Below are 27,600 nucleotides of genomic sequence, written 5' to 3' on the forward strand. Positions count from 1 at the left end.
TATGGAGGATAGAGGGATCTATCCTTAAAGTGGTCTTTGCAGAGCTTCTTGGGCCCACTTTGCAGAGATGTTTGAGCCTGGCTTATGGAATCCAGAGTGAGGGCTTTTGTCCACTGACCCACTCCGTTCTCTAAAGCTGGAAGGGTGTGGGTATCAGGAAGAGAGGGCCAATGGACAGTACCAACATAGGATCCCTAGAGCCCAAGCCTTCGGTTGAATCCTTAACATTAAGTAGTCTAGATCGATGCTTAGTACCAGTGTTGGTGGTGTTCAGACCAGTTCTTTCTTTGATATCATTCTTTGTAGATGATAAAGCTCCTATAATGCATATTTCACATTGTTGAACCATTAGACACGAGTGAGCTCCATCTTAGCTGCTAGGACCTGTGGCCTGGCTGGCTCTACTTAGAAATGATTTGCCCAAAGGGTAAGTCTGTCAGTATGGGCTGCCAGCATGAAGGCCTGAGTTCCATTAGCTGATGGGTGCTTCATTCCCACCAGGCAAATGGATGTTAGAACTGCCCCAGATGCTATCTCAAATGTTCAGCTATAAAAATTCCAACCAAGTCAGAATGAAACTTTATTTCATTATGCTTCCAGGTCTGGGAATGATGCCAGTGAACTGCTCTCCTTGACAGGTCTCTCATCACTTATAGCTCAAAGGAAAGGAAAAGTGAGCTCCCAAAGTGCCAGGCTGCAGCCCTCCTTGTCAGATGGCAACACCTCCATGGAACAGCTGAGCAAGAGGATGAGTAAAGAACTGACGTTCCCTTATCCCTGAAACTCTGCATACTGATGATAATTCCCTGTATGTTCCTTTTCAAAGTCTTGCACAATGCACAGAGCTGAGAAAAGGACATAGGAGAGGGATGAAAAATCAGTTTCTGCAGTAAGCCAGTTCTGATTGCTTGGTAGTGGCTGACTTAGTGCTGTGTTAAGATGGATTCTGAGGCTCCATCTAGGTACAGTGGGAATGATTGCCGCGATCAGTGAAATACGAGCCTTAGAGAGCAGATTGTTTGAAAGCTTGACTTTGGAAATCACCAAGTCTAAGCTTCACTCTACCCATGTGCTGTGGAGCATAAAGGTTAAATGATTTACAAAATTCAGTTGCTAAACCATAGACAATAATCCAAGGCCCTAGATTGTGGATTACTGCTCTCTCATCTATACAAGTACTTTTCTAGCCCTAGATTTCTAGAATATCATAGATTGTTTGAAATTAGCTAGCAAATTAGTGGACTTCAAAGTCCTGTGGCATTCAAAGACAATTGCCGTAATGCTAATTTCACTTACGTAATATATAGCTACTTCCCAGTGTTGCTGTGCTCACTGAAATCCCACAGCACTTCTTTCCACTCATGATAGTCCTTGGCGTGGCCAAGTCCCAGCAGATTCACAAAGCAAGTATCTCGCTCTTAGGTTCAACCCTGCCTATAGTTTAACCTACTTGGTCTGCCAGTGTTGCCTCAGTAAAGACGATAAAGTCCTGCCATGAAAAGAAAGAAGTTGCAAAGGAGCCATACAACTTAATCCAAAACGCATTTGTTGAGTGCTTAAGTGCACAAGGCATTCTCCTCTGTCCAATGTGCAGGTAATGGGTATAGTTGGACCAGAAGGCATCCCTGTCATTAGGGATGGTATTGCACTGTGTGGATTTTTTTTCTCCCTCTCTCAATGTTTTGTGAGATTTCTAAAAGACTTCTTTATTAACTGAAGGTTTAAGAGGACCAAACTTAAGCTGAGCTCTATCCTTCCATTTGCAGATTTGGCTGCAATTGTCAATGTCAGGACATCTCTAGGAGGCTGGGACTGGATTCCTCTAAGAAAGCTCCACAGCATGATTTTGATCTAGTTTACTGAAAACGTTGATTACATTTTCATAATTAGTTTTACATTAAAAAAAAAAACCTTGGGGGAGTGGATAAATAGAATAACATATGATGTTGAAGGTAAGGATTTTAAGACCAAATTAACTGTAAGAACTATTTAGTCAATATTTTCTAGCTAAACAAAATTTGCAGAATTGAATAAGACAACAGCAATTAAATCATCCCTTTGCCTCAATTTATACTTGTCTTCATAAAGAATTATCTGTTTGCAGCAGAGTTACCCTCTCAATCAAGGTTTGCATAGCTTAATATTAAAACTAAACCCATGTTTCCTGAACATACTGAGTTGACGGAGGTGGTCCAAAGTGTGGTGAGAGGCGGGGGCACAATATCTAGGGACAGAAAAATACCACAGATGGTGAATGTTGCTTTCTGCAATTGGAAAAAAAAATAGCACACCTTTTAATTCCCCATGCCAAACAGAGTAATGGAAAAAACAAGATTTAGCTACATGTTGGGTTTTCTATGTACAATGGTTAAGGGCAAAAGTAAACAAATTTGTGAATACTAATATTTTGTTTCTCTCTCTGTTGTCAGGGCAAGTGTCTTCCAGATATTTCACGGAGATGAAGAAGAGATGCAGGTGCCATGACATGATGATGAGGTGGGAGTCACTGGCCTGTTGTATCAGGAAAGTTCTTTGGAGCCCAGTACTGTGCTGTCTATCATAGACTAGTCACTAACCACATATGGCTATGGACACCTTGAAATATGTGGCTAGTATGATTGCATAATTGAATTACAAATTTTATTTAATTTTAGCTCATTTAAATTTAAAAACTGATAACTTCAGTTATTGAAAAACTTTTATGTACATTCAGAACACGTTGGGTATGTGAATCTACATTTTTAATGGTAAATTTTATGAAAAACAGATTTCCTGTGAAAATTTAGTAACCAAATTGAGTTTTGCTGTAACTGCAAATTACACGTTGGATTTCAAAGACAACATAAGAGATTGAATATAAATATTTTGTTAATAATTTTGTAGTTGCATGTTGAAATATTTTGGGCATGCTGGGTTAAATACATACATTATTAACATTTCTAGACCTGCTTTTTTTTTTTTTTACTTTTTAAATGTGATTACTAAAAAAATCAAAATTACATATGTAACTTGTATTATATTTCCACTAGACAGTTTTGGTCTAGAAAGAGATCTACCATATTATCCCTGTAGGACATTATTTTTTGAATAGCTATTGAAATTGTCTTTTACACATTCACATACCTAGTGTAATAGTAGAAAGTGCATAATATTAGGCATGTACAGCAAAGAACCCGTGTTTTTAAAACCTGCTACTGAGACCCCTACAGATCCTTTTTCCATCTAGCCATGCCATCTTGCTTGTATGCTCTGATCTGCTATTTCTTTACATGTCAAACTGAAAACTTCAAGGACATCACTAGTTTTCCTTTTTCCATCTAGTGATCTAACTCCTTTCCCTCCATTTTTCATTCCTAAGTCTTCAGTGGGAATGGCAGTTTTTAAAACAGATAGAAATGGAGATGCTCTGAAGTAGGGAGTAAAGGATCCACTCACATCCCGCCACACACGCATTGCCCCAGTTCCATCAATGGCCCCCAACTCTGAGAGGCATGGTTTGCAAACTATATCACGATCAATGATTTTCAGGTCTCATCTTTTGAATCTTCAATTGCTCCATCAATGTTTGTCCTCTGCCACTAGCTGGAATCTCTTTCTGAGCTGGGTCTATTAACAGAGTCTTCAGAAAGCATGGTAGCCCTGGTGATTCCCACATCTACTGCGGGTCATGCATGCCCCTAGACCGGCTGCACTGTTGTTCCTGCCCCTTCAAGACCCAGGCTGTTGCTATGGCAACTGCAAAACATTCCTGGCAAATGAGAGCAAAGGGCAGCCATGGAACTGATGACCTTCCACCTCTCACAGCTGGCCCAAGAGGAGCCGATCTCACATAGAAACTGACCTAGTTCGTATCCGTCAAAGAAACACTCCTTGGAATGAGGTGGCACATCGTACAGTAACACAAGGGGATAAACACATGGGGCATTTTGGCAAACGAGGTTTTACTTAACTCAAACATCTTTTCCTAAATGGCATTCTGAAGAATTTGCCCAACCACCCGAAAATGCCTTTCTAATTTGACTTTAATTATCACAATGGTTGTTGAATTCAGTTTCCTGTGACCTGGTTCCATCCGACAGAATGAGAGCTGAGAAGACCCCCTTCCCCTGTCCATTCACACTCCTTCCATCCATGGATGCAGCAAACACGTAAATCAACATGTGTGAAAACACAAGCCACTTGCCAGTTCCTAGCTTGGTAAACACAGGCAAATTCCTTAATATTTTGGTGCCTCAATTTCTCCATCTAGAAAATAATCCTGTTAGGGCTGTTTGAAAGATTTAGTGAGTTATTATATCTACATAAGTTGTATTGAACAGTGCCTGGCACACAACAAATGCTCAAGGCAGGTTAGCTTTTCCTATTGTGATTGATTTTATTCCAACTGCTAGGAGAAATGAAGGATTCTATCATTCCAATTCTCAATGAATTTCTTGTTTTTAAAAAATATTTTATTTAGATTCAATTTGCCAACATCTAGTATAACACAGTGCTCACGTCATCAAGTTCAATGCTGAATTTCAGGGGTCGGATTTAACATGTTTATTTTCACTTTGACCTTTCAGGCAAGTCTGATGGTGACATGAAAATCTCAGGAAATTTATCTTTTACTCACCTTTACATGTATGATTCTAATATGTCCTATATCCTACAAATGCCATTAAGAAGAAGTACGAAGTAGCCTTCTGCCTCTGGAGTGAACAGGTAGCCATTTGGCAGCTAAAGGAACATGTTCCTTTCAAGTCCCGTTACCCTTTTTTCATCCAACACTGCAAGCTGAGAAACGAGAAAGCCACCATGTTCTAGAACTATTTCCAAGACTTCTTCATTCAAACCTTAAGTGAAAACACCCGGGACCTCATTCAGGTACTGAAGCCACTGCTTAGGTCAGCAGTTGATTGGTATAGGGCTGTGGCAGTTTTTAGTGGACCCTTTGCAATAACTTGAGGGCAAATAAACTTGAGGGTAAAATAAACTCTGTGCTATTTACCCAGGACAGAGATCCTACGTGGCCCTCAAATGGGTCGTCATCAAAGTATTACGTGATTATGCATAATGTATTTTCTTAGCGCCCGGAGGGGAGAGTTTCATAGTTTTCAAATTCTTAGACTTCCATGATCTAAAAATAGATTAATAACTACTCTTAATTTTTAAAAAACATTTTTACTGCTTCCATAAAAGGCCGTTTCTTCTCTCATTCTTGCCAACAGATGCCAGTACCTCACTCGTGTAAGTGATGCTACCGGGGGAGAGAAGACACCAAAAGAGGATGGAGGGTCATTCTAATGAAATGACGTCACTTAATGCACACCCGTTAGAAACCAGACTTCCTCAAAAGTGTGCGTGTGTCAAGGTGTGCCGAGGAACAGGATGCAATAGGGAGAGCTCACGTGCACACACTTGCCTCCGACCAGGTGGAACTCATCTTGGCACACCATCTTGAGCCTCTTGGGATGAAAGGACAGCCTACATTTCTAGAGGGGCCTTCAGCTAACAAACAGGTCCCTAACCTGGTCAAGTGACCCGGTTCTCCTATACTGTGTACTGTGACTCACAATGAGGAAACTTGGCCATCTCCTCCCATGGCATCGGGTCAGAAGAGCAGGTCAGGTCTCTTTCCAACCCCTCTCACCCTGCTTTCGGGTCTTCTACAGGCACAACCTTCCCAGCTCTTTTGTTTCTTTACCCGCTCGTCACAGACCCATTTAGGACGCAGCAAATTCCAATCTACAGCCACGTGAAGACCTACAACATGCTCTTCTGTCAAAAGGACACTGTTATAAAGGACAAGCCAGTAAGATTTCCCATGTTCAACTATTTCATGTGCATATATTTCTGAACCAGGTGATACTGCTTTCTTCTCTTTCTCTCTCTGTTGTTTGAACCCAAGTGAACTGTAAATAGAAGACATGCAGTGTGCTGTCAGTCTTCCTGGCACATGAGATGGGAAATTACATTAAAAAAAAAAAAGTAACAGTGATGAAGAAGCCTCACAACCAGCAGAGATGCTGGGGAGAGGTTCTTAGGCAGAGATGGAAGCCCCAAGTTCAGCCCCCGCTCTCTGCACCCACGCCAAAAGCGATGCCTCCCCTCTCCATGTTCTGAAAGATTATAGTTCCTCTGGAATCCTACACTGTGCTTGAGTTCTGTCTTGCCACATATATTTTTAAGTTTGCAGCTAGAAGGGTCTCTAAAGGCAAAGAGTTTTTCCTTTTCCATGCTGCCCCTCCATTGCCTGTTTACAGCACTGCTTTCTTATTTTTTTCCTGCTTCTACCCAAAGAAATCGAGAATTTCATCACGAGTGTCAGAAAATTAAACCCCAGGGAGCAAAGCAATAGCTCGGAGCAACCCTTCCCTGGCAAAGAGCCAATCCTTGAATATAACTTTGCAAACCCTCTCTGGTTTTCAGGGGTTTAAAAGGATGCAAAACAGAGTCGTTTGGAAGCGTGGTTTTTGGCAGCCGAAATCTCCCTGACTTCAAGTCATCTTTGCAATTAATTTTTAGAAAGAGAGTGAACATATTCTGATTTAGAGACAGGTTTCATGAAAGAAGTAAGGGGCATGACCTAGCTCAGTTGCACACTCCCCAAGCCGAGATCAGCAGTGCATGCAGAAGAGACGCCTCCTTCTGTGCTTGGGGGTCTGAAGAAGTGTTTGACAGACCATTGTAATAACATCTCTCTTCACAATGCAAACACCAGCAACACAGTCAAGCCGCTCACCGCTCGGCTCCGTGCCTGCACCTTTCTCTCTCTCCCCAGCAATGCACAAGGTGGACTCTTATTAATTTAGTTGGAAAAGCACCCTCTTTTGAAATGGATCTATACCCCGGCGGATAAAGCAAGACCCCACTCCTCATACTAATCCCAACTAGACAAACCAATGTTCCAGTATAATACACAGGCAACTACGAATCCGATCCTACCCAAGCAATGCATGCAGGCTTTGGAATACAGAAGCTCACACATCACGGGAACCCTAGAATGCCTGCTCCTCCATGTGCTCGTTCCAATTCCTAGTTTTCTCGGCAGACAATAGGACAAGGCTGCATTTTAGCTCAGGCTGCTAATACCGGCGGACAGATGTGTAAGGCGGAGGTTTACTCACCAAGCTCCCGTAAGTCCATCTTTCCCAACTACAAATACTGCTGCTAAGCCTGCTGCCGCCACCAAATGACTTAGAGTCGTCCCCCAGAAGAACAATGTGCTGGAATACCAGATGGTTCCCGAGTAAGCTTGTTCATGAAACAGGTTTCCAGTTGAGCCATGTGAATGGAGACCTGCCGCACACCTTTGAATGGTACACACTTCAAGTCCAGAAGAATAAGCATGTAGCTTTGCTTATGTTTATGGAGCCCGAGCCCAGGGGTGCTCCCATTGGCAGGAATCGCAGAAAGATCAGCCAATCAAAGGGAGCCTCCATTTCAGGGAAACTCCTGCTCATTTATTTAGCATCTTCAGAGATCATCGGCTTTTCTAGGAAGAGCTTTTCTCTTATAGTATCACAAGAGAAAAATAATAACTTCAATTCTGGTGCCCTCTGCTCTTTCATCAATAAACATACGTAGCTCCTCTTCTGGGTATTCCTCTATACCCCCACTTTCCTTATAAAGAACTTAAAAAAAAAAGGAAGGAAGGAAAAGAAGGAGAAAAAGAAAGAGCTGGTGATGGGCTAGAGATAGTTCATATTCATCAGCCTCCACCTTGTTGGGAGGAAGGAGGGGGGAGCGCCTGGGCTCAATAATTACTGATTCTGTTGCCATGGAAACAGACTGGCTGCAGCGAGTTGGATTCGTGTAGAACATCTGCTGCCAGACCCATAATCAACTGCAATCTCATCTCTCCCCCTCTCCCTACTTTTATTTGATTGTGAGTTTGCTTTCTCTTCTTCTCTTCACATGTAGTTTTTGTCCAGAAATGTCATGTAACTGCCTTACTTTGTACACTCGGCACACACACACACACACACACTAGAAGTGCTCACACGCCCAGAAATGCGTGCACGCAAGGGTGCATCCCAGCAGGACTCCTACGGAGGAAGGATCTCTACTCTGATTCCCATCCAGAATGTAAACAAGCATAAGCACGGTGCCTCCACCGCTCATGAAAATTTACTGTAAGTTAACCTACAGAGGTAGCGGGTTATCTTTTAAAATATTTGTCATCTAATAGCCCTGAAAGGCCCCCAAATAAAAGTTTGCAATGGTATTTCTCAGGGGGCACTGGTGATGGTTCCTAGCAAATCTTTGCAATGAAGCGATTAAACGGAGAGGCTCGTAGGAGATTTTTAAGCACAAAATCTTTAAGCTCAGCTTCTTCTCTCACAGCTCACAAGGCACCCTGAACATGGGCATCTCCTTAGGGATGTCCTCAGTCCGTTTCTATCTGCCCCCCCACACACACACACCAACTCCCGTTCGCTCCAAATTCTTCTAGTTACAGGACAAGAGTTCATGTCAGACTCTGGATGTGCTATCTTTCTCTTCAACAGCAGGGGCCGCCACTGAGCAACGAATGACTAAATGGCCAGGTCAGGCCCAGAGGAGACCCAGGCGGTGGGGATCTCACCTGTGTGTCTGGGGAAGCCTTCAGCTCTACAAAGACTGAGCATGGCAAATGTCAAAGGAGGCTATGATTCCGGCTTAAGATAGAAGGGAATTCTTCCCTGTCCCATCATCACGACTATCAAGGAGAGCCTTCTCTTTCCTGAAGGTCTCTACCAGCCTGGTGCCTTCAAACCATTAATGACACAGAGCAAGCTTCAGAGGGGGCTTTGCCCACCTCTGGAACCTGAAGCCAAGGTGAACCATCTATCTACCTCACATTCGCAGTTTAATAAGCAGCAGTAGCCCTGGCCTCATGTATTCCGAAATGAGTCTCAGTATAAACCTCATTCCCCTCTGGCTCCAAGCGCTCAGCTCCGGCACAGTGGTCTCGAGGTTGAATTTGTCCCTTCAAGAATCTGGATCCTCCTTTTCCATTTTATCTCTTTTTTTGCCCCCATGAGGTTGGAAAAGACTTCTTGCCCATGTCGGTTCTCTCTGGCCCCCAAATCCAACTCTGGCCATCTTCCTCAGTTCTGTCCAGATGACCTCCACCCTCTGGGGTGGTGCATATCTCGGGGTTTTTTTGACTGCCTTTCTGGAACATTCCTAACCTCTTCTGCCATGAGGACATCTCCCCCCACAACCCTGACCCTCTCACCCTCCTGAGAATATCCAAATCACCGCTGTAGTTAAGCAGCAACATGTCATTCCAACCTGTCATTTGTTCTACAAATGCACAGTGACCAAACAAATTGGTGTGGTTTTTGCCTTATGGCACACTAACTTAGTAGAGGAGGAAAAAAATGTGAAAGTACACCCTTCCTATGGGGTATGATGGAGAGTTATGTGCCATGAGCACAAATGAAAAGTTTTAACTTACTAAGGTGAGGAAAAGTATCTCAGAGGAAGTGATACTTGAGCTAAGATCTAAAGGAAGAGTAAAAATTAGTAAACTAAAAGTGAGAGGAACAGTGTCTCAGACATAAGGAAGAGCACATGTGAATGGCGTATTTAGATGTACACTGCCCAGGAGGGGATGCGGCATCTTTGAAAACTTGAAAGACACCAAATGCTGATTGCAGTGGGAATGATTAAAATTTAGGATGGTGTGAGATGACCTTGAACAGCAAGCAAAGGCTAGACCTGTAGGGTCCTAGAGACTACATTAAGGAGGTTGGTTTTCATCCAATTAGCAAGGACAAACCATTGAAGTACTCCATTGAATGATTCCCTGCCTCTCAAAACACCTACATAATTCAATATAAGAAATGATCTATTTCAAGGCATCTGTAACTTGTTGGACTGGTCTAGCCAGCATTTACTGGACAATGAATAGTCCACAGAGCATTCTAAGCACTTTTATATGAATTAACTGATTTAAATCTCACAAAAATGCTATGAGGTATTACTATCATCCCTATTGTACAGAATAAGGAAACTGAGGCATAAGGAGGCTAAGTAACTTGACCAAGTTGACACAAGGTGGCAGAGCCAGGATTTGAACCAAAGGATTCTAGCTCCAGCTTCTTTAAATTAGTGATCTACAGGGGCCTCCTGTGTCAGAATCATTGAGAGTTCCCCAAAATGAAGATTCCTGAGATCCTACTGCATCCTTCCTGAACCAGAATCTCAGGGAGTAGAATCTAGGAACATTTCCTCAAGCTCTCCAGGGGATTCCTACACACACCACAGCTTGAGAATCACTGCTAAGAGATGTATCCATAAAGGAAATGAATTGTTTTTTAATGTATAAAATGGGGAAGAACTTTTTTTTTGAGAATGGGAGGTGTGTGTCTCACTGCTCTAAGCCATCCCAAAGGATGCATCTATATCAGACCAAGGTCACCTTCCTTGGATTGACTACAAATTCTCAAGTTGAGGGTGGGTACCATTGCACAGTGTGGGGCTTGGTAGCTGCTAGGAGCAGGCATATGAATGAAGAAAGAACATGGGTGTTCTTAAAGACAAGATTCACTGGGTGGGTAGAGATGCTATCAGACCTGCCAGCAGTAAGACAGGTAGATCACGTAGTATTGTGGACACTAAGACATGTCATAGATTTTCTTCAGGTAATGTTTTCCTAGAAAATTCATTTTTTAAGACAAAATTGCAAGGTAGTCTGAGAATATTTTTTGTCCTTCAGTCTGTTCTATCCTCCTCATCTATTCAAAAGCTAGCGAGCAGGGCCTTTGGTTCACCAAGCCAGTCAAGGTGTTAGTTCTGAGAAAAGAGTGGCTTTGCCTACATTTCCACAGGGGCCCCTTTACACCGAATAGCTACACGGTCTTTGGAGAAACTTCCAAAGAGTTTTTCCATAGAATCTTGTCTAGTAGTTTTGTTACTGAGATCACAGATTAGCAGTTAATTTGGCTATTGCTGTATATTCTTTCCTTACTAGACCTGCAATGAAAGTCTATACAAGCCTCAGAGCTGCTGTTGAACCTCAGAAAAGAGAAACCGAGGGATCCCTGGGTGGCGCAGCGGTTTGGCGCCTGCCTTTGGCCCAGGGCGCGATCCTGGAGACCCAGGATCGAATCCCACATCAGGCTCCCGGTGCATGGAGCCTGTTTCTCCCTCTGCCTGTGTCTCTGCCTCTCTCTCTCTCTCTCTCTGTGACTATCATAAATAAATAAAAATTAAAAAAAAAAAAAAAGAAAAGAGAAACCGAGATTTTATTGGTTTGATATCTGAACAAGCCCCCAAGAATTTGCACAAAGTGTAATGGTTTTGCACGGCAGAGGCTCAAAATGTATCATCAGTGGCATGTCATCAAGCTTCTGAACACATTCAGCTTTATTATGCGCTGTCTACAGATAGGAGAAGGAGATCACAGCATCAACCTGGAAGATATGGGGAAAGAAAATCACCCCTGGGCACCTGAGCAAAAATCAGAAGAAATCTCTTTCCATTTCACCCCCCAATACAGCCTGTATTCCCTGCTCTGCGCTGGGTAGGCACTGCTGGTACCATTACCCTGCAGTTTCTTGGGGGAAGATACAAGCTAATTAAATTTTATTTCTTTCCATAAACATGATGTAGTGAATATATTATTACCAAATTTGATGTATCATTCATATACCTTTATAGTACTTTTAAAATAAATTCACAAATCAAAAAAGAATCGTTAGATGATAGTATTTTTGGATCAGTGTCTGTTGCAGAATGATTTCTAAACTAGCTGGCTAGATTTCCCTCAGTGAGCCTACTGGTCTTACCTGAAACGAACACAATGAGCATTTAAAAAGGAGCTGAAGGGGATGCCACGTACTGGCTATGGAGATGTGGCACTAATAGTAAATCCTTCCACTCTCCTACTCCTGGGCCCAACCAGATTACTTCCACAATCTGGCCATCCATTTCATCAGGATGCATGTTCATCACTTGCAACAATGGATATGATGGTAATGACTTTCTTAGTTTATAAAATGGCTACAGTGAACCCCATTTTTGGGTCAATTGATTCTTAAGAAGAAAGTCATGAGGGTCAAAGTGAGCCTCAAAAAAATTCTGACCATGTAGGGTATATATTGTAGAAGGCTTACCTCTGACTACATTTTAGTCTTCTCAAGGCACACTCTCTCTCCTGGTCATCTCTGCAAACATGCATGCACGTGAGCACATGCATGGACACACACACTGACTTCACTTCCACTCCGAAGAGAAACAGGCTTAGTAAAGCCCAAACCAGACCATATCTCCCAAGGATGTTAGGTTAGAGGTAGCATTTCCGCCCTAATAGGTCAGAAGTGTAATGACTACTGCTCAGTTCAACTGTTTTATTTCACTCAAGACACATATTTCTTTAGTTGGTTGGGCTTAACAAGTAGATAGTTATCTCTGATTTTTTTTTTACACGGTGCATTTTAAAACCAAAACAAACACAAAACTTGAACTAAACATGGCCAGGATAACTTTTAGGTATCTTTTAATCCCCAAGGGGAGATGATCGTAACAATATGTCATAGAAAATCCCCATACAAAGGTAGATGCTTCTTTGTTTCACCCTATGGGGAGATGACCATAAGCAGAATTTACCAAGTCTGCTAGTGTTACTCTATCTTTAGGTCCCAGGATGCTAAGCATCACGTGATATACCCTTGTCATCTTTGGGAGGATGGGAGAAATAACAACAAATGTATATGAAGTGCTTACAATGGGCTGATAACATTACAATAATGCCCATTTTCCAAAAAGGGAAACTGAAACCTGTAACATTTAAGTAGTATGTCTACAGTCACCATCCAGCAAGGGTGAGACTCAGGACTAAACTTGTGCCTTTGAAGTACCACAAGCAGTCTATTATACCATTGCCTCAGAGCTCCCATAAGAAAGTTGTTTGGAGCAGGTGAGATTATTCCAATAGCATACTAAGGCTGACTTTTATTTTTGTAACTCATATTTATGAGGCATTAATGTGAGTAGGTTTATTTCCCTAGACTTTGCCATTTTTGTATTTCCCTTAAAAATGCCTAAAATATAAGCAAAACCTACAAACACCAAAATAAAACCAGATCTACAAAATGCAAACATAACTACAAACAAATCTTTTATTCTTCCTCTTTCAGAGCTTGACTTCTGATAGGTGACTATGATTTGCATTTATAGGGTTGAAGACTCAAGGTTTGGAAGTCTTTGAGGTATGATAAACTTGACCAAATGGAATGGGCTGAACTGAGAACAACATGAGGGCCAGAAGGGCAGGGACCAATATGAAGCATCTGTTATAATTCTCGAGTGCCTTCAAAGAAATAGTTGGTGGAATTCTGAAAGCTTATCATCTTGCCAGCTTGTATCTTCCAAATATACCAGGGAAATGCATTCCAGAAATGCAGGCTGATAAAAAATCATGCCAAAAGGAAAAATGAAAATGCCAAAATCCTTAACTCAGCCTTGCCAAGCATGTCCACTGGCAATATGGTGGCAAAAAAATCTACTGGGCCAAAGGTAGGATATTCTTTAGGTGACACAAAATGAGAAACAGCTTCTTCACCATTAGGAAAAGGGAAGCTTTGGGGCTGTTACCACATTCTTCTTGGGTTTCAGCTCTCATGCATGAGTAAGCCTCTTCCAATTCTGAAACACATATCAATTTCACACACAAGTGATTCCACCTTTCGAGAAAAAAAATTAGTTTCTGATATTCTCAATAAAAGAACCAATTTCACAGCAGTTGGTAGAGATTAAATCTATGTTTTATCAAATAGAGTTAACATTGATGCCTTTACTTTCTCTGCTCTTTCTGCCCACAGATTTACGGATAATCTGTGGTCCTGGTCTCTTGTTACAACAAGGAGTACATTGCAACAGAACAGGGTAAACCAGAGAGGAGGGGGGAGAATGGAGAGTCTGCTGTGCAAGAGGGCAAACAAGATCAAGAAGGTGAGTAGATGCAGTTCATCCAGGCAAGGAGGGAGGAAGAGGAGGTTCTAGACATGTAGGTAGTCAGTTCCCCGGGATCATGTTCTGAGATGTGAAAGGGGATCTAGTAAGTATGTACAGGGCCAGATATGGAACCCCAAGGTGAGGACACCCCCAGGACCAGGAGGATCACCATACAGAATTCTAGGGCCAGTCCCGTTTAAACCAGTTATTTTTATCTTGTCTCTTGACATCATCAGAAGCCAGTCACATCACAATGATGTGCCCAGGGTTTCAGTGAATACCAGCAACAACCCAGCTCTCTAGGAACACCTGCTCGGAGTGCACCTCCTCCTGGCCAACTTGCATTGCCAGAGCAAGGACAGACCTGTTCTTAAACTCAGTTCTTAAAAACCACCAGCTTGTAAGAGCCAGATCACTTCAAACTGCTCTCTATTGTACTTCCAATTAAAGGAAACTTTGAAATGTGTACCATAATCCTCTAGGCAAATGATATTGACAGGTTATTCCCAACTCTCACAAAGAACGAGCCCTGAAACCTAATTTGTGCAGCAATTAAATTCGCACAAAAATATAATTTTATTTTATTGCTCAGTACTTGCCTGTATCTTTAAGCTAGCAACTGCAGGAAGGAGTTAATTTGATAATATAAATAAAAATTGGCCCCGAAGGGCAATAACCAATCCATTTACATGCAAAAATACTCTTCTTCCAAGTCATCCCAAGGCAAATATGAAACATGATTTCCAAAATGCGTCGCCTACAATTCTCTCGACACAGTGACAGGCATAAGAATTGTGGAGCAAATATTTCAAATAATTGCACATGTTCAGCCATGAGTAAGTGCTCTTGCTTATATTTTGGGGGAATCTATTGTGTGTTAGACATTTCAGCTGTTCTGTGCATACACCAAATGTCCAGTTTGGGAATAAGAAACTGGCCTCCATTCATTCAACTAATGTTTAGGAAGTGCCTATAATGCGGGGCACCTGAGTAGCTCAATTAGTTAAATGTCTGACTCTTGGTTTCCACTCAGGTCATGATCTCAGGGTCATGAGATTGAGCCCGAGTTGGACTCTGTGCTCAGTGCAGAGTCTGCTTGAGATTCTGTCTCTCTGCCCCAGCACCCCCACCCCCTGCTCATGTACACATACTCTCTCTCAAATAAAAAATACATCTTTTTTAAAAGGGAAGTGCTAATAATGCACTTTCACATGTTGCTACATATTTCTTTCAAGTCTCAGGAACCCAAGAATGCAGCCTTATGTCTTGAAACTAATAAAGTACCACTTACTAAGTTTTATCTTTATGTGTTTCTTAAATTTCATGTTTTTTTTTTTCCCAGTCAACAATGCTCTGCTCACCAGATAAGCTTCTCCATACGTTAAAGCCCTCCTAAGGGTGGTCCTTCCTCGATGGAATTCTCTCCTTCAAATTCCTTCCATATAATGCATGGGCTTGTGCTCTTGCACGTGTCATGTTATTTCATAATTACCTCTTTGCAGAGCTTTTCCCAATGCTGTGAACCCCTGAGAGTCAGATTTATTAACACAACATCAGGAATAACATCTCTAGATGGCTCTAATACCTTAGCTCAAAATATAAAATCTTATTGAAAACCTTTATACTTACAGAAGTTACAAAAGCTTTCTGAGCGCTCCTCTGTTATCCTACCCAACATCATGGATAAAGTTGGGAGACGAGGATATCTTTGAAAACATCTCAGTGACTCATCTCATGTGTCTCCCATTCCTCCCTCCTCCCACCTCTGCAATCCCCAGCCTGAGAGGGAAGAGCGTGCGCTGGAAAGCACTCCTGAAACCTCCCTCTTGGAAACCCATGTTTTAGGCAGTCCAGGTGCTGGCCCAGCTCTGTCTACTGTCTGGTTCCTTTTTTCAAGGATGTCACATCTGTTCAGAACTCCCTTCCAGTTAATGAGTCTTCCTTGAATGGAGCCTCAGAGGGCTTTTGATCTTTGTACCAATCAACTTCAGGATAAAGACGCAGGGACTGACTAAGCCAGTACAGCTGGCTTAAACCCATGCTTTATTTCAAGGAAGAATAAACAAAACTTAGCTTGAATTTATAAGATGGGGTGTTGAGATCAAAGAATTCCCTTTAGACCAGAACCACTAATCATACCAGATTTGGAGCTTGGTGACAGTTCTGCATCCCCATATTTTAAAGTTGGCTTTAAAACTATGACTGTAAGAACATGCATGTTCAGAAGAAAAAATGTACAACATTAAAAACGTAATAAAGGAGGAAAAATTATAATTAATCACACCATGCAGAAGAAACCATTGTTAAAAAGGTTTAAAGCTTCTTAGTTTTTATTTTTACTTAGTTAAGATGTAATTTGCATTCTGCTTCCCCTACATTTAACATAATATAAAAAAGTTTTTCTTATATTTACTTCGTTAAAGATTTTATTTATTTTAGAGAGAGAGATAGAGAGCACGAGCAGGGGAGAGGGAGAAGCAGGCTCCCGGCATGGCAGGGAGCCTGATGGGGGCTGGAAGCTTGATGTATCCCAAGACCCTGGGATCATGACCAGAGCCAAAGGCAGATGCTTAACTGACTGAGCCACCCAGGTGCTCCATTTTCTTATATCTAGATACCATCCACAAATGTGATTTTGAAAGACTGAAAAATTTAATATGTCAATAAATGTGCTCATAAATTATCATATTCTCTTTGCTGAACTGTGGGTTATATCCCATTTTCTTGCTGCTATAAATAACAATGAAATGAACATCTAAATATGTACCTTTTTCTCCCCCAAATGTCTATGGTTCTAAATAGCCACATTGTACTGTGTTACTTTATAAATGAGGTCATCAGCGGTTGGTGGATTTCCCAATAGCACTTTGTCCCAACAGCTTTCTTAAAATTCTATTGACATGCCAAGGTTTCTACCAGCAGAGTGGTAGCAAGGGGTCCTTTAAAGTCAGTGTGGATGGCAAGTTTTCTTTCCTTTTTATGGAAGGAGCTCCATGCTCTTCTGCCCCACATAAACAAGGGAGGTGCAGAGAGGGGCTAACTTCACAAATAACTGGAGGCTGGCTCTCCCAGACTCAGCCACGGCCTGGTTTGAGATGTGAATGTGTTTGCAAGCACCTCAGCCCCTGGTCTCTGTGCAAGAGGCACATGCCAGCAGGAAAAACCAGTTGGCTTTTGTCAGGCAGTAAATACCACCAAAATAAAATCTGAAAGTGTTTTTAAGCCACACACATAAAATTCCCCACTCCCCACCACCACACACACACACTTTTTTTTCTCTTCTAGAAAAGGTTTCATTTTCTTTTTTGGTCCTAAAAGAAATCATCATTCTGAAGAATCATTTCTTCTCATGTCATAGGTTAGCCACACAATGCCCTTCACTTAAGGACTGAATTTATTCTATAGTTTGCAAAGTTTGTTCTAGAATATACTTTTTCCCTTTAAAACATTATCAGCTTATTAAAAAGAAGCTCAAAATACTTCTCTTTTTTTTTCCCCATTAATGGATGGAGAAAAGATTCAATCCAGGTCACATGTGTTGAGCACCTATGTAATTTTTTGGTAGGTGCCCTGGCATAGGAAGAATTTGCCCTTGTTCTGAGGAGTAAGAGGGAGAGAGTGCGGATAACTAAGCATAGTATATGACCATGGTTTTCAGTGGGTTCATCTAGGATTCTGCAGTATGGCCTCAAAGCAGCCATGAGGTAGGACAAGGGGTGGCCAAGGACCTGTGTTAAGCAAGCTAATTTGCTAAAAGAAGTTTTCAAACTCAGTGTATGGCTGAGTGTGTTAAGTGCTTTAAGTGCTACAAAGCAGGGAAAAAGAAAGTGTGCCTAAGAGGAAACAATTAATTCCACTTCCATGGAAGAGCTCCACAGGGCCCATGAGCTGGGCATTGAGGGATGGGCAAAATTTCAACAAAACAGTAAAGCGTCTTCCTTGTTGAGAAAACATGGGTAAAGACAGAGACTTTGAAGCACAAAGCATGCTCAGGGAACCATCAATAGGATTAATGAGAGGTTAGTAGGGGTCTTGAAGCGTGCAATAGGCATTTTGCTTAGAAAAATAGCTTGCAATGGAATGTGGAGCTCTTATTATCACACTGTAAGAAGAGGGATGAGGCAGAGATTTTTGAGTGTGGATATATTATGAGAAGAATTATGTTCTAGAAAGGTGTTTCTGGGGGCACCTGGGTGGCTCAGTCAGTTAAACATCTGACTCTCGATTTCAGCTCAGGTCATTCTCAGGGGTCCTGGGATCGAGTCTTGGGTTGGACTGGCTCTGTAGAAAGAAAGAAGAAAAAAGAAGAAAAGAAAAAAGAAAAGAAAAGAAAAGAAAAGAAAAGAAAAGAAAAGAAAAGAAAAGAAAAGAAAAGAGAGAAAAGAAAAAAGAAAAAAGAAAGAGAAAGAAAGAATGAAAGAAAGAAAAAGATGATAGATAGATAGATAGATAGATAGATAGATAGATAGATAGATAAATAGATAGATAGATGTTTCTAGTAGGGGAAGGAAGCCTCCCAGGTGGGCCGAGTCCAGATTCAGGGAGAACAATTAAAGGACAGATACAATCTGTATAAGAGACGATGGTGTTGGGAAGCAGGGGCATAGCAGGACAAGCCTGATGGTTTTCTTTTTTAAAGATTTTATTTATTTATCCATGACAGACATAGGGAGAGAGGCAGAGGGAAAAGCAGGCTCCCTGGGGGAGCCCGATGTGGGACTCGATCCCAGGACCCCGGGATCGCGCCCTGAGCTAAAGGTAGATGGTCAACCACTGAGCCTCCCAGGTCCCTCCAGATGGCCCCTTCTTTTGCACTGGTGGTTCCAGAGGATGTGGGGACCTGGCAGGAGAGGAGAGGAACCAGGGATCACCCCAAGGTTCCAAGTCTAAGGGGCGAGGTGGAATGCCATGCCACTCCTGGAGTGGAAGAATGGTTGAAGATCGGAGACTGAGTGGAGAGGAGGTAGGAGGGAATCAAGAAGAAGGGCTTGGGGAACACATAAACATGAGGGTCAGCCAGAGGTGGAGGCAGTGCTTCAGGAGTCGGGGAACGAACAGGATCCCAGGAAGCACAGGTGGGGACACAAGCCAATGCTTTGGGACGATGGAGCAGGATGAGCACTGGGAAGAGACCTGACACTCGGGAGGTAACTGCTGACCTAAATAAAGCAATTTCAGTGGGCGGGCGTGGGTGAACATCAGACCACAGTGAGTGGAGGAGGTAGGCGAGTGGAGATGGCATTCTCTCTTGGAAAATTTGGCAGCACAGGGAAGGAAAGAGATTGGATGAGAACTTGAAAGAGGAACGGGGGTGCAAAAAATTTTTTTATGGATAGGAGAGATTTGGGTAGATTTTTAGGTTGAAGAAATGAAATTGAGGGGGAGGAAGGGAGGATGCCAATAAGCATAAAAAAATGTAAGGGATGGAAAGATTTATTTTTACAAATTTTTTGATGTCTATCTTTTTCATCAGAGCAGGGAGTCATAACAATGTGACTTCTTTCCAGTCTTAAATTAGAACAACTCAACAATTCCTCTCAATCTCCACTTGCCTCTAAGAAATCATGTCTTTTGTGGCGAAAGAGGTTTTTGACTGTTCAAAACACCTACTAGTGTATTTTAGAGGTATGTTTCTTTTCTTGAGCTTAGTTACACATTTTCGTTGTCTTTTGATTTTTTTTCTAAAAATATCACTAGTAACTGGAACAACGATAATTATCTTATTTCTTCTTTAATATGTATAGTGTGTCATGTATCTATTTGGTGTGTGTGTTCATTTCCAGAGCCACAGGAAGATGGTGTTTAAGAAGGAGAGAATCAAGGGCTGCAAAGAAGGCAAACGACAGAGATTTTAGAATGTCCATCAGAGGTCATTCTTGACCTCATCTAAACCAATGGCTTTTGTGGCTAAAGAGGTTCTCAAGTATTGACAGTATAATTGAGTGCTTTTTAGAGTCCTATGTCTCTTCTTCTGCTTAGTGGTATTTTTAGTGAGGGCCAAAGGCCAGTTGCAGTGGATTGATAAATTACTGGGAAGTAGAAGAAGAGGTGGCAAACAGAGGCAACTATGTGAGGAAATCTGACTTGGGGGGAGGGCTGGATGGAAGATTAAGAAGGAGTTATCTGCTTGTTTTTTCAAACACGAGACACGTGAGTACACTTATATGCTGGTGAGAAGACTGCATCCAAGAGGACGAGATTGATGATATAAGGACCAGAAGGGATGACTTGACCAGTGGGGTCTCAGAGTAGATGAGAAGAGAATTCAAAGCACGGAAGGAAGAATCCCCCTCTGGGGCCACAAGGGACACCTTCATCTAGAAAGGAGAGGGGTGGTGAGGGCAGATATTGGAGAACAGCCCAGGGTCATGTTGTCAGCTCGAGGCAGAGCTGGACTAGGATTCATTCCTCCCCACACCTGCTCTAGAGCATTGTGTCATCACTCTTGTACTTTCCCCCTCATGGAAATGGCCCAAGTGTTTTACATATACTAGGACAAACCATACAAAATAATTTTCCAATTCATGGGTCAAATATTGGTCATTGCATATTATCATGCATATATCATTATATATATTTATATATCATGCATATATCATAAATATATTTATATATATTAAGCTCCATAATTCACAGATGAAAAGGCTGAAAAACATGGTAAAGAGGGTAAAGATATTAATGTTCCCAAGGCCACCCAGCAAGGAAATAACGGAGCAAGGGTTTGAAGTCCACTCCTTGAGTCCAAGGTCAATGCTCTTGACTTACTAAATCTGTTTACTGAATGTGCTGAATTTATCGATTGAATTTATTCTTCTTTGTGAATTTCCAAACCCTCCTCTTGATTCCTCAGACAAGGGAGGCAGTTGGGGAGCAGGGAGGGGTGTGGAGTGATGGGTGGAGATGGGGAGCCGAGGCCGAGGCTGTGTCTGTGGCAGTTTCGATTCCCCTTTATCATCAACTCTGTCCTAAAGTGTTTTATAACTTGAAAATTCAATGAATACAAAATGCTGGTAAACTGCATCCCAAAACCACTGATATCTTTTACTCACAGCCTTATTTTTCTGGTATGTGCACAAGTGAATTTTTATCTATCTGAAAAATTTCAAAACCAACTCTATATCCTTGACTAACCAAGGTCTGCATGGTTGAGGCTTGGAAGCAAAAATCAAGAGTTGTCCAATGCCCTGACCACAATAACGCAAGCCAAGCAGCTTTTTCCAACACATTCAGGGGCAAGAGCATCTCCATTTTATACACACTTTTTATCATGACAGACGCATTTTAATAGGAACAGCAGCTCTAAGGCATGGGTCTTACCCTTTCCTGCTTCTGCTAGAAGAACTCTTAGTGGCCTGGGAGCTTTCGGACAGAAGCTCATGCTCTGTGATTCACAAAATGGAAATCTGGCATTACATGCCGGTGACATTCACTTCTGCGGCAGCTCAAGCAGCAAAAAGCCATATGCCACACACCTCAGATCCAGCCAAGCCACGCAAACGGAAATGTGAAAGAGAAATAGGGAAATCAGGACCAGAAAAGTTCTCGGGAGCTGATTGCCTCCAGCACCTAAAACACACAATCGCTGTGGCAAGAATCAAATCTTCCTACTCTTATGACACTCTTAGATAATGCATTTTTTTTCTAATTTAAGATCACTTTGGGAGGTAAAGGTAAAATATCAAAGACAATTTTTGTGAATGGCACGGTGTGCTCACGTTTACTATGCAGCGAGGCTGCTACACAGGCATGTGTCTGTTGGCTGTACTCAGGGAGACAGCAGTCACCTATATGGGTGGACTGCCATCAGGCATGTGTGTCCTCTGCACTGAAGGTCTCTCAGCAGCCATCCTGTGAAAGGATAAGCACTGTTATTGACGTTATTTTCCCCACTGGCCTGGAAATAAGACTACCGGGAAACAGCGTACTCCCCCAAATGGTCAGCATATGTGAGCTAAAATGAAGGGGAAAAAATGAAACAGAGGGATTTCTTTTTCAATAGGGGATCCAACCACTCTCCTGGGAAAAGAGAAATTTGGTTTATTTTATGACTGCCCTATGTCTTTGAGGCTTTCAATCACCTTATAGAAAGCTCTGTAGGTGGAAAAATAATTACTACTGCCATTTTTGTTAAGAAATGAATGGCGAAATCATTTTGTAATTCCCTCAAAGTATTGACATCTGAAGAAGAGACTCCGATTGAAGGATCTAGAAATATTTCTCAATAAGGCCTACTGGTATTTTGGACAAGAAAATTCTTCATTCTGCAGAACTTCAGAATACTTATGGTCTCCAGGAATTGAGTAAGAGTGACCGTACCATATTTAAACAGTGTAAATTAATTCAGTTTATTGCCTAGGAAGACTGTTTTAAATAATGTGTGAATTAAACACTTCTGGCCCTTTATTATTTGACATTCAACCCAAAGTAATTGGGCAGATACTATTTCAAAAACATCTGGAGAATATTAAGGTTTAAAGCTATATTTCTTGTTCCCAATGGTATATTGACTTAACTGAGAAAGAGAAGTTTATAAACAAATAACTACTACTATACAGGTAGGAGAATTTTTCCAAAAGAAGTTCAGACTTCCATATCATGGGGGCAGAGGAATAAAATTTCATTCTGAATGAAAGGGAAATGATAACCATCCAAGGTGGTACCCCTGAAGTGGCACTGTGTAAAATCCTAAAACAATTTCAATGAGCAGATGGGGGAAGGCATGGTGGCAGAAGGAATGAGAGTGAACACATATCTGTGATATGAAAGTACCATGGCATACACAAGGAATTATGAGCAATTCATGACATGCAGAGCTTAGAGCAGGTGCAGGGTGAAGACATGAGAATGAAGCAAGAAAAGTAGTTTATGTCGACTGAAGAGAAATCTAGACATCTTGCTAAGGCCGTGAAACTTTATGAGGCAGGCAATGCACAGGCACAGATGGATTAAAAGCAACAGTGATATGGTCAGATATGTGTTGGAGGACATTTGGAAAGTGGGAAGGTTTCAAAGCTGGGGGATAAGTTACTGTAATAGCTGGTGTCTCAGTTAGTTACTGCCATACTAATGCCACGTAACAAGTAATCCCATAGCTAAGAAGTTCTTCTCATACTCACAGCTCTTTAGGTCAGCTGAGTGGCAGTTTTTAGCTGCAATTCTGGGGGCTGACTAGAGAAACCGTACTCTATATGCCTCATTCTGAGATCTACACGTAGGCACAGTGGCCAGCCAGGGTACGTACTTTATCTCAGGATGAAGGCAGGTGTGCAAGAGCCCAAGCCAACCGCATAAGCAACATTCAGGCCTCTGTTCACTTCACATTTCTGAGCATCTCACTGGCCAATGTCGAAAGTTAAAGGGCAGGGGAAATAGGTTTCACTCCCCCATCAGATTGTGACAAGGACTCCAACGGAGACATAAAGAACTGCAACCAGCCATTCAACCTACCAGATGTGGAGTGAGAAAAGCGGAAGATCTGAGCCTAGGCAATAATGAGAAGGCAGAGGAGCTTATAGTGATTGTAGTGACTTTGGCCACTGATTGGTTTCCCAAAGAGAAACTAGTCTGTAAAATTCCAAATAGAAACTCACTGGCCTGCCAGCTCCATGAAGTCAGAACCCACCTGTACTCCCGGTGCCTAGCACCATGCTTTCTGTGTCATGAACACAAAGTAATCTCTGTTGAAAGATGAATAGCAGTTGAAGTGCAGGTTAAACAGTGACACCATTCACCAAAATGGGGAACACTGACATGACCATGCCGTGCATAGGAAGGTTGCGGGATAGTGACATTAAATACCGTCTAGTTACCAGGCACTGAGTAGACCCTGAGAATACAGAAAAATGCAAGGCTCTGCTCTCAAGGAGCCTGAGTATTAACAGACCACTGCAGCTCACTGTGGTAAGTTCTAGGGTAATGGTATTATTCATGGGGCCAGAGCAAGGGGATCACTTGAGGAACATCTCTGTACGCTGATGCCACCAGTGACAATGGCCAGCTTGAGAACTTTCCCAGGGAAGATGTAGGCCCCGTGTGGGAATGATATCTGAGTTAACCACCTGCCTACATGACTTCCTCCCCCATCATTTCCCTGAGAACCTACTACTGTTTTTCATTTCAACAGAACTGCATGGAAAACACATAGAAACAAAAGGAGGGGCAAAGAGGAGGATTGGAGAAGAAGAAACTAGCAGTTTAGAATTCTCATCTTTCATATTCAAGTTTTCTGGTTTATTTTTCTTCCTACAACAAATTTAGCCTTGTTTTGGTACCTTCTTCTTCCCTCCCCACCTTTGCACCTGTTTTTGACCTGCCTGACCTAGTGGCTCTATGCTAGGTAGAGGTGGAGAGAGCAGCTCGCATTTGGTGTTGGACCAGGTGTAGACTGGACCGATCACTCACTGCTGCTCAGATATAAAAGCACAGTTTTGAAAAACTTGCACAGGCATATAACGAATTTAGATTAGCAGGGGAATTATACACATTTAAATAATAAAATACATTTTTAAACGTCTGATCCCTTAGGTCTGGTATGTTTGCAGGAGATATTTAGACATTTCACCTGGGATCTTCTAACTTCTCCTACCTCTTCTGCTGGAGTCTTAACAAATGGTTTCTGACACTACTCTCTCATTCTGACTCCCGTCTCATCTCATCGAGGGCACCTCTTTGCCTTCCATCCCTTGCCTCTTCCTAACATCTGGCACCCTGAGCTGGCAATAAAAAGCACCTTCATGACAGCCCCATTATGTTCTTCTGTTCCACCTTAGGAAACATAGCCCTTGGTACAACTGTGTTCCCAACTCCCATAGCACATAATTTTCTCTGCAATTACAAGATAAATATTTTCTTTTAAATCAAGAAGGACTCGTATTTTAGGAGAGATTCCCATCTAATGGTACTCTCCTTAGCTATCCAACTCTGATTCTTATCTGCCCTTTAATTTAAGACACCTAAATCTCATTATGCTTTACTTAAGATGTAGGCAATTTCCTTTTAATTGGACGTATACTAACAAAATGATTTCTGTGCCATTATCAAATCCCTAACACAATCCACAATGGAATATGAAATTCAGGTCATAGGAACCAGTTAACAACTCATGCAGCACCCCGAAGTGTACTTAACAAAAGAGGAAGAAGTTTCAGAAGTCATTGAACAGAGTTATGGAGAGCAGCGAACTTAAGAGTCCCCATTATGTCCATGTTCAGGGATGGTCTGCAGCTGAACCAAGCGACTGATATATCGTACTGCTGCCCAGCAGAACATCCCATCAATTCTTTTTGTCTCATAATTGGCAAGTATCAGGTTAGTGCATGTTACTCACACAAAGAAACATACTGACTTCTAGGAAGACACTGGAAATGCGGAGAGCTCTAAGCTAGACCTTGAGTGCAAAGAAACCTCCGAGATGCGTATGTCACTATTGTTAGGGCTTATCCAAAATTACTCATCAGACTCAATCACAGTAATTATCAGTTTTATACATGCTCTAGTTAGGGCAAATGTCAAGAAAGCAAAACAGGCTAGCAGTGTTTTCAGCCAACTAAACCCAATAGTTGATCTTTAAACAAGTTTTACATGGCTTAGCTATTTTGTAGGGAAATTACATCAACAGAGTCAACAAAATCCAACTTTCTCTGCATGACTCCGGATACAATCCCTTCATAAAGAGAGATGGCCAGGCTATCAAAGGCATGACCCAGAACAGTCCTTGGAAATGGGCCACTTCATGATCACCCCCACGTTTCTCACAAAAGCCACACAGATGCTGTGCAGCTGGGACCACCAAGACAGCATGCTGGGATGCGTGTTCTATTAACTTAATCACTAAATCCACAGGAGAAGCTTGTCTTTTTCCGAAAATGTTTGCCATCAGCGTTGCCATGACTAGCCTTTTCCTTTTCAGAGGCATTTAGAAACCTGTGTCACCTAGTATTTGCTTTAGGTCACACTGAGCTAAGTAGTTTATCTGTCGGACTTGGTCCAGGGCTCAGAGCCCGCCTCGGGGTGTTCATTTTCCATCCCCATCTCACAGATGAGCAATCTGGAGCTCAGCGGGCTGAATCCCTTGCACAAGGCTATGCAGCTGGCTGGGGAGGCCTGGGCTCTTGAATGACCAGTGTGCTGTGCTTCTGAGGTTCGGCTAAGCCCCTCAGACACTGAAAATATGTCTGTGGGGAGGCTGGGGAGGAGCATCCCTCACTATCAGGAACCCACACAGAGGACTTTCTCCTCATTTAGGAATCTGCCCCCACTGTAGTCAAAGTCTCCCTTTGCAGTCAAACCAAATTTCAGTGGGTTCCCACACAGAGATATGGGAAAATCTGTAGTTCTAGATATTTGAACAAACTACCTCAGAAAATCAAAGCAGCTCAATTATATATACTACATGACCATGTGCAAATGACTGTCTATTTAGGTTTTGTCTGCTGGCACCAGCACCTCCCATTTGTATGGGGCAATTTACAAAGTCAACATTTAAGGGCCTAAGTCTCAGTGATTTGGGGAAATACCATTGTTATTATTATTGTTGTTGTTGTTATTTTTGCTACCACTAGTTTACAGAGTGAGAAAGGGTCTGGGGGCTAAAGGACATGCTCAAGGACACACTGCTGGCAAGGGACCCTGGGACAAGGCTGCCTTCAGACTTTCCTGCTGGGCTCAGGCTCAGCCTCGTTCTCTCCTCTCCACCTGGCATTCTCAATGGGGCAGGGATTGTGCCCCCAGGGGGAGAAATTTGGTTCTTGGAGGAACAGGAAAAAGAAAAAACAAACAACTTACTTTCTTAATGTATAAAGCACAGATATACACACAATACATAAACGGGTAACAATGTATTTGGTAATTAAAATTTCAGGGGGAGGGTGATTAAGGGAAGGATGTCTAAAAGACATCCTAGGGAGGTGGTAATGCAAGAGTCTGGGAAATAACACTTCATGCCACCTGCCTTGGTCAGGCCCATGTCACCTGCAATTAAAACATTTCTTTTTAGAAAGTGTACATACTGGGGTCTATTTAAAAAGATGTCTCTTGAAAAAAACAATAAGTTAATAAAGTTGGTTTCTTTCTCAGTCTTTCAGCTGTCTCTAGATAGCACAATTGATACTGATGAAGACTGTAGGAGACATACCTTGATTGCTGTCCCAATGGAAGTGGCAAATTTCATTTAAAAAAGTGAATGACCTTAAGTGAGTACCTTAAAAGCACTCATTTAAACACATGCACATGTGCACACACACGAAGCCATTTGCTACCTATCCAACAGGAAACATCAAAAGAAAAAATAAATCTATTCATATAATGCATTTGCTTCTACAGGAAGTGCGATTTCCTTCGTGTCAAACCTAAAGACCTTTGTGAAACATGAGAAGCCTCTTGAATAAATACTTGTAAATGGCCTAGACAGCTGAAAAATGGATAACCTCCTTGTACGACATCAGGGCCCTTTAAAAGACTTCTCCTCTACTTAAATATTCATGTTTCAATTAAAACATACACCTACTTTATTAGCTACCCCAGGCCCCGTTCAGATCAATACCAGCAGCCCTAGATGGAATTCTAATGAAGATAAACAACACTGAGTCCTCCCCAGCTTCCCCTGGGCACGGATGCACAAAGCCTCCTTTCACAACTTGCTCCAAGATATTTTACAGTCACCTGCCTCATGCA

General features: G+C 42.1%; 1 protein-coding gene and 1 long non-coding RNA gene across 8 annotated transcripts in view; one reads left to right on the forward strand and one right to left on the reverse strand.

The window, feature by feature from the left end:
• Nucleotides 1-27,600, reverse strand: part of ELMO1 (engulfment and cell motility 1) — a 525,693-nt gene that overhangs the window by 126,897 nt on the left and 371,196 nt on the right. Inside the window, exon 1 of one of the 4 annotated variants that reach the window (XM_038557349.1) lies at nt 7,110-7,370. The exons of the other annotated variants lie outside the window; for them this stretch is intronic. The gene's annotated coding sequence lies outside the window, so the exon portion shown is untranslated. Of the gene's footprint in view, nt 1-7,109; nt 7,371-27,600 lie in introns of those variants that run through there. 4 annotated transcript variants of the gene reach the window in all.
• LOC111098825 lies at nt 3,755-27,137 on the forward strand. 4 transcript variants are annotated; one of them, XR_005369704.1, is made up of 6 exons: nt 3,755-3,880; nt 4,566-4,866; nt 5,211-8,117; nt 8,493-8,802; nt 13,797-13,926; nt 19,713-20,478. It is a non-coding gene; the product is annotated as an uncharacterized LOC111098825 (long non-coding RNA). The 4 variants fall into 4 exon arrangements; XR_005369705.1 differs by lacking the exons at nt 8,493-8,802; nt 19,713-20,478 and adding an exon at nt 27,004-27,137; XR_005369702.1 differs by lacking the exon at nt 8,493-8,802 and having other exon boundaries at nt 19,713-20,477.

The sequence above is a fragment of the Canis lupus genome, chromosome 14 (assembly GCF_011100685.1).
Source record: "Canis lupus familiaris isolate Mischka breed German Shepherd chromosome 14, alternate assembly UU_Cfam_GSD_1.0, whole genome shotgun sequence".
NCBI classification, from domain to species: Eukaryota; Metazoa; Chordata; class Mammalia; order Carnivora; family Canidae; genus Canis; species Canis lupus.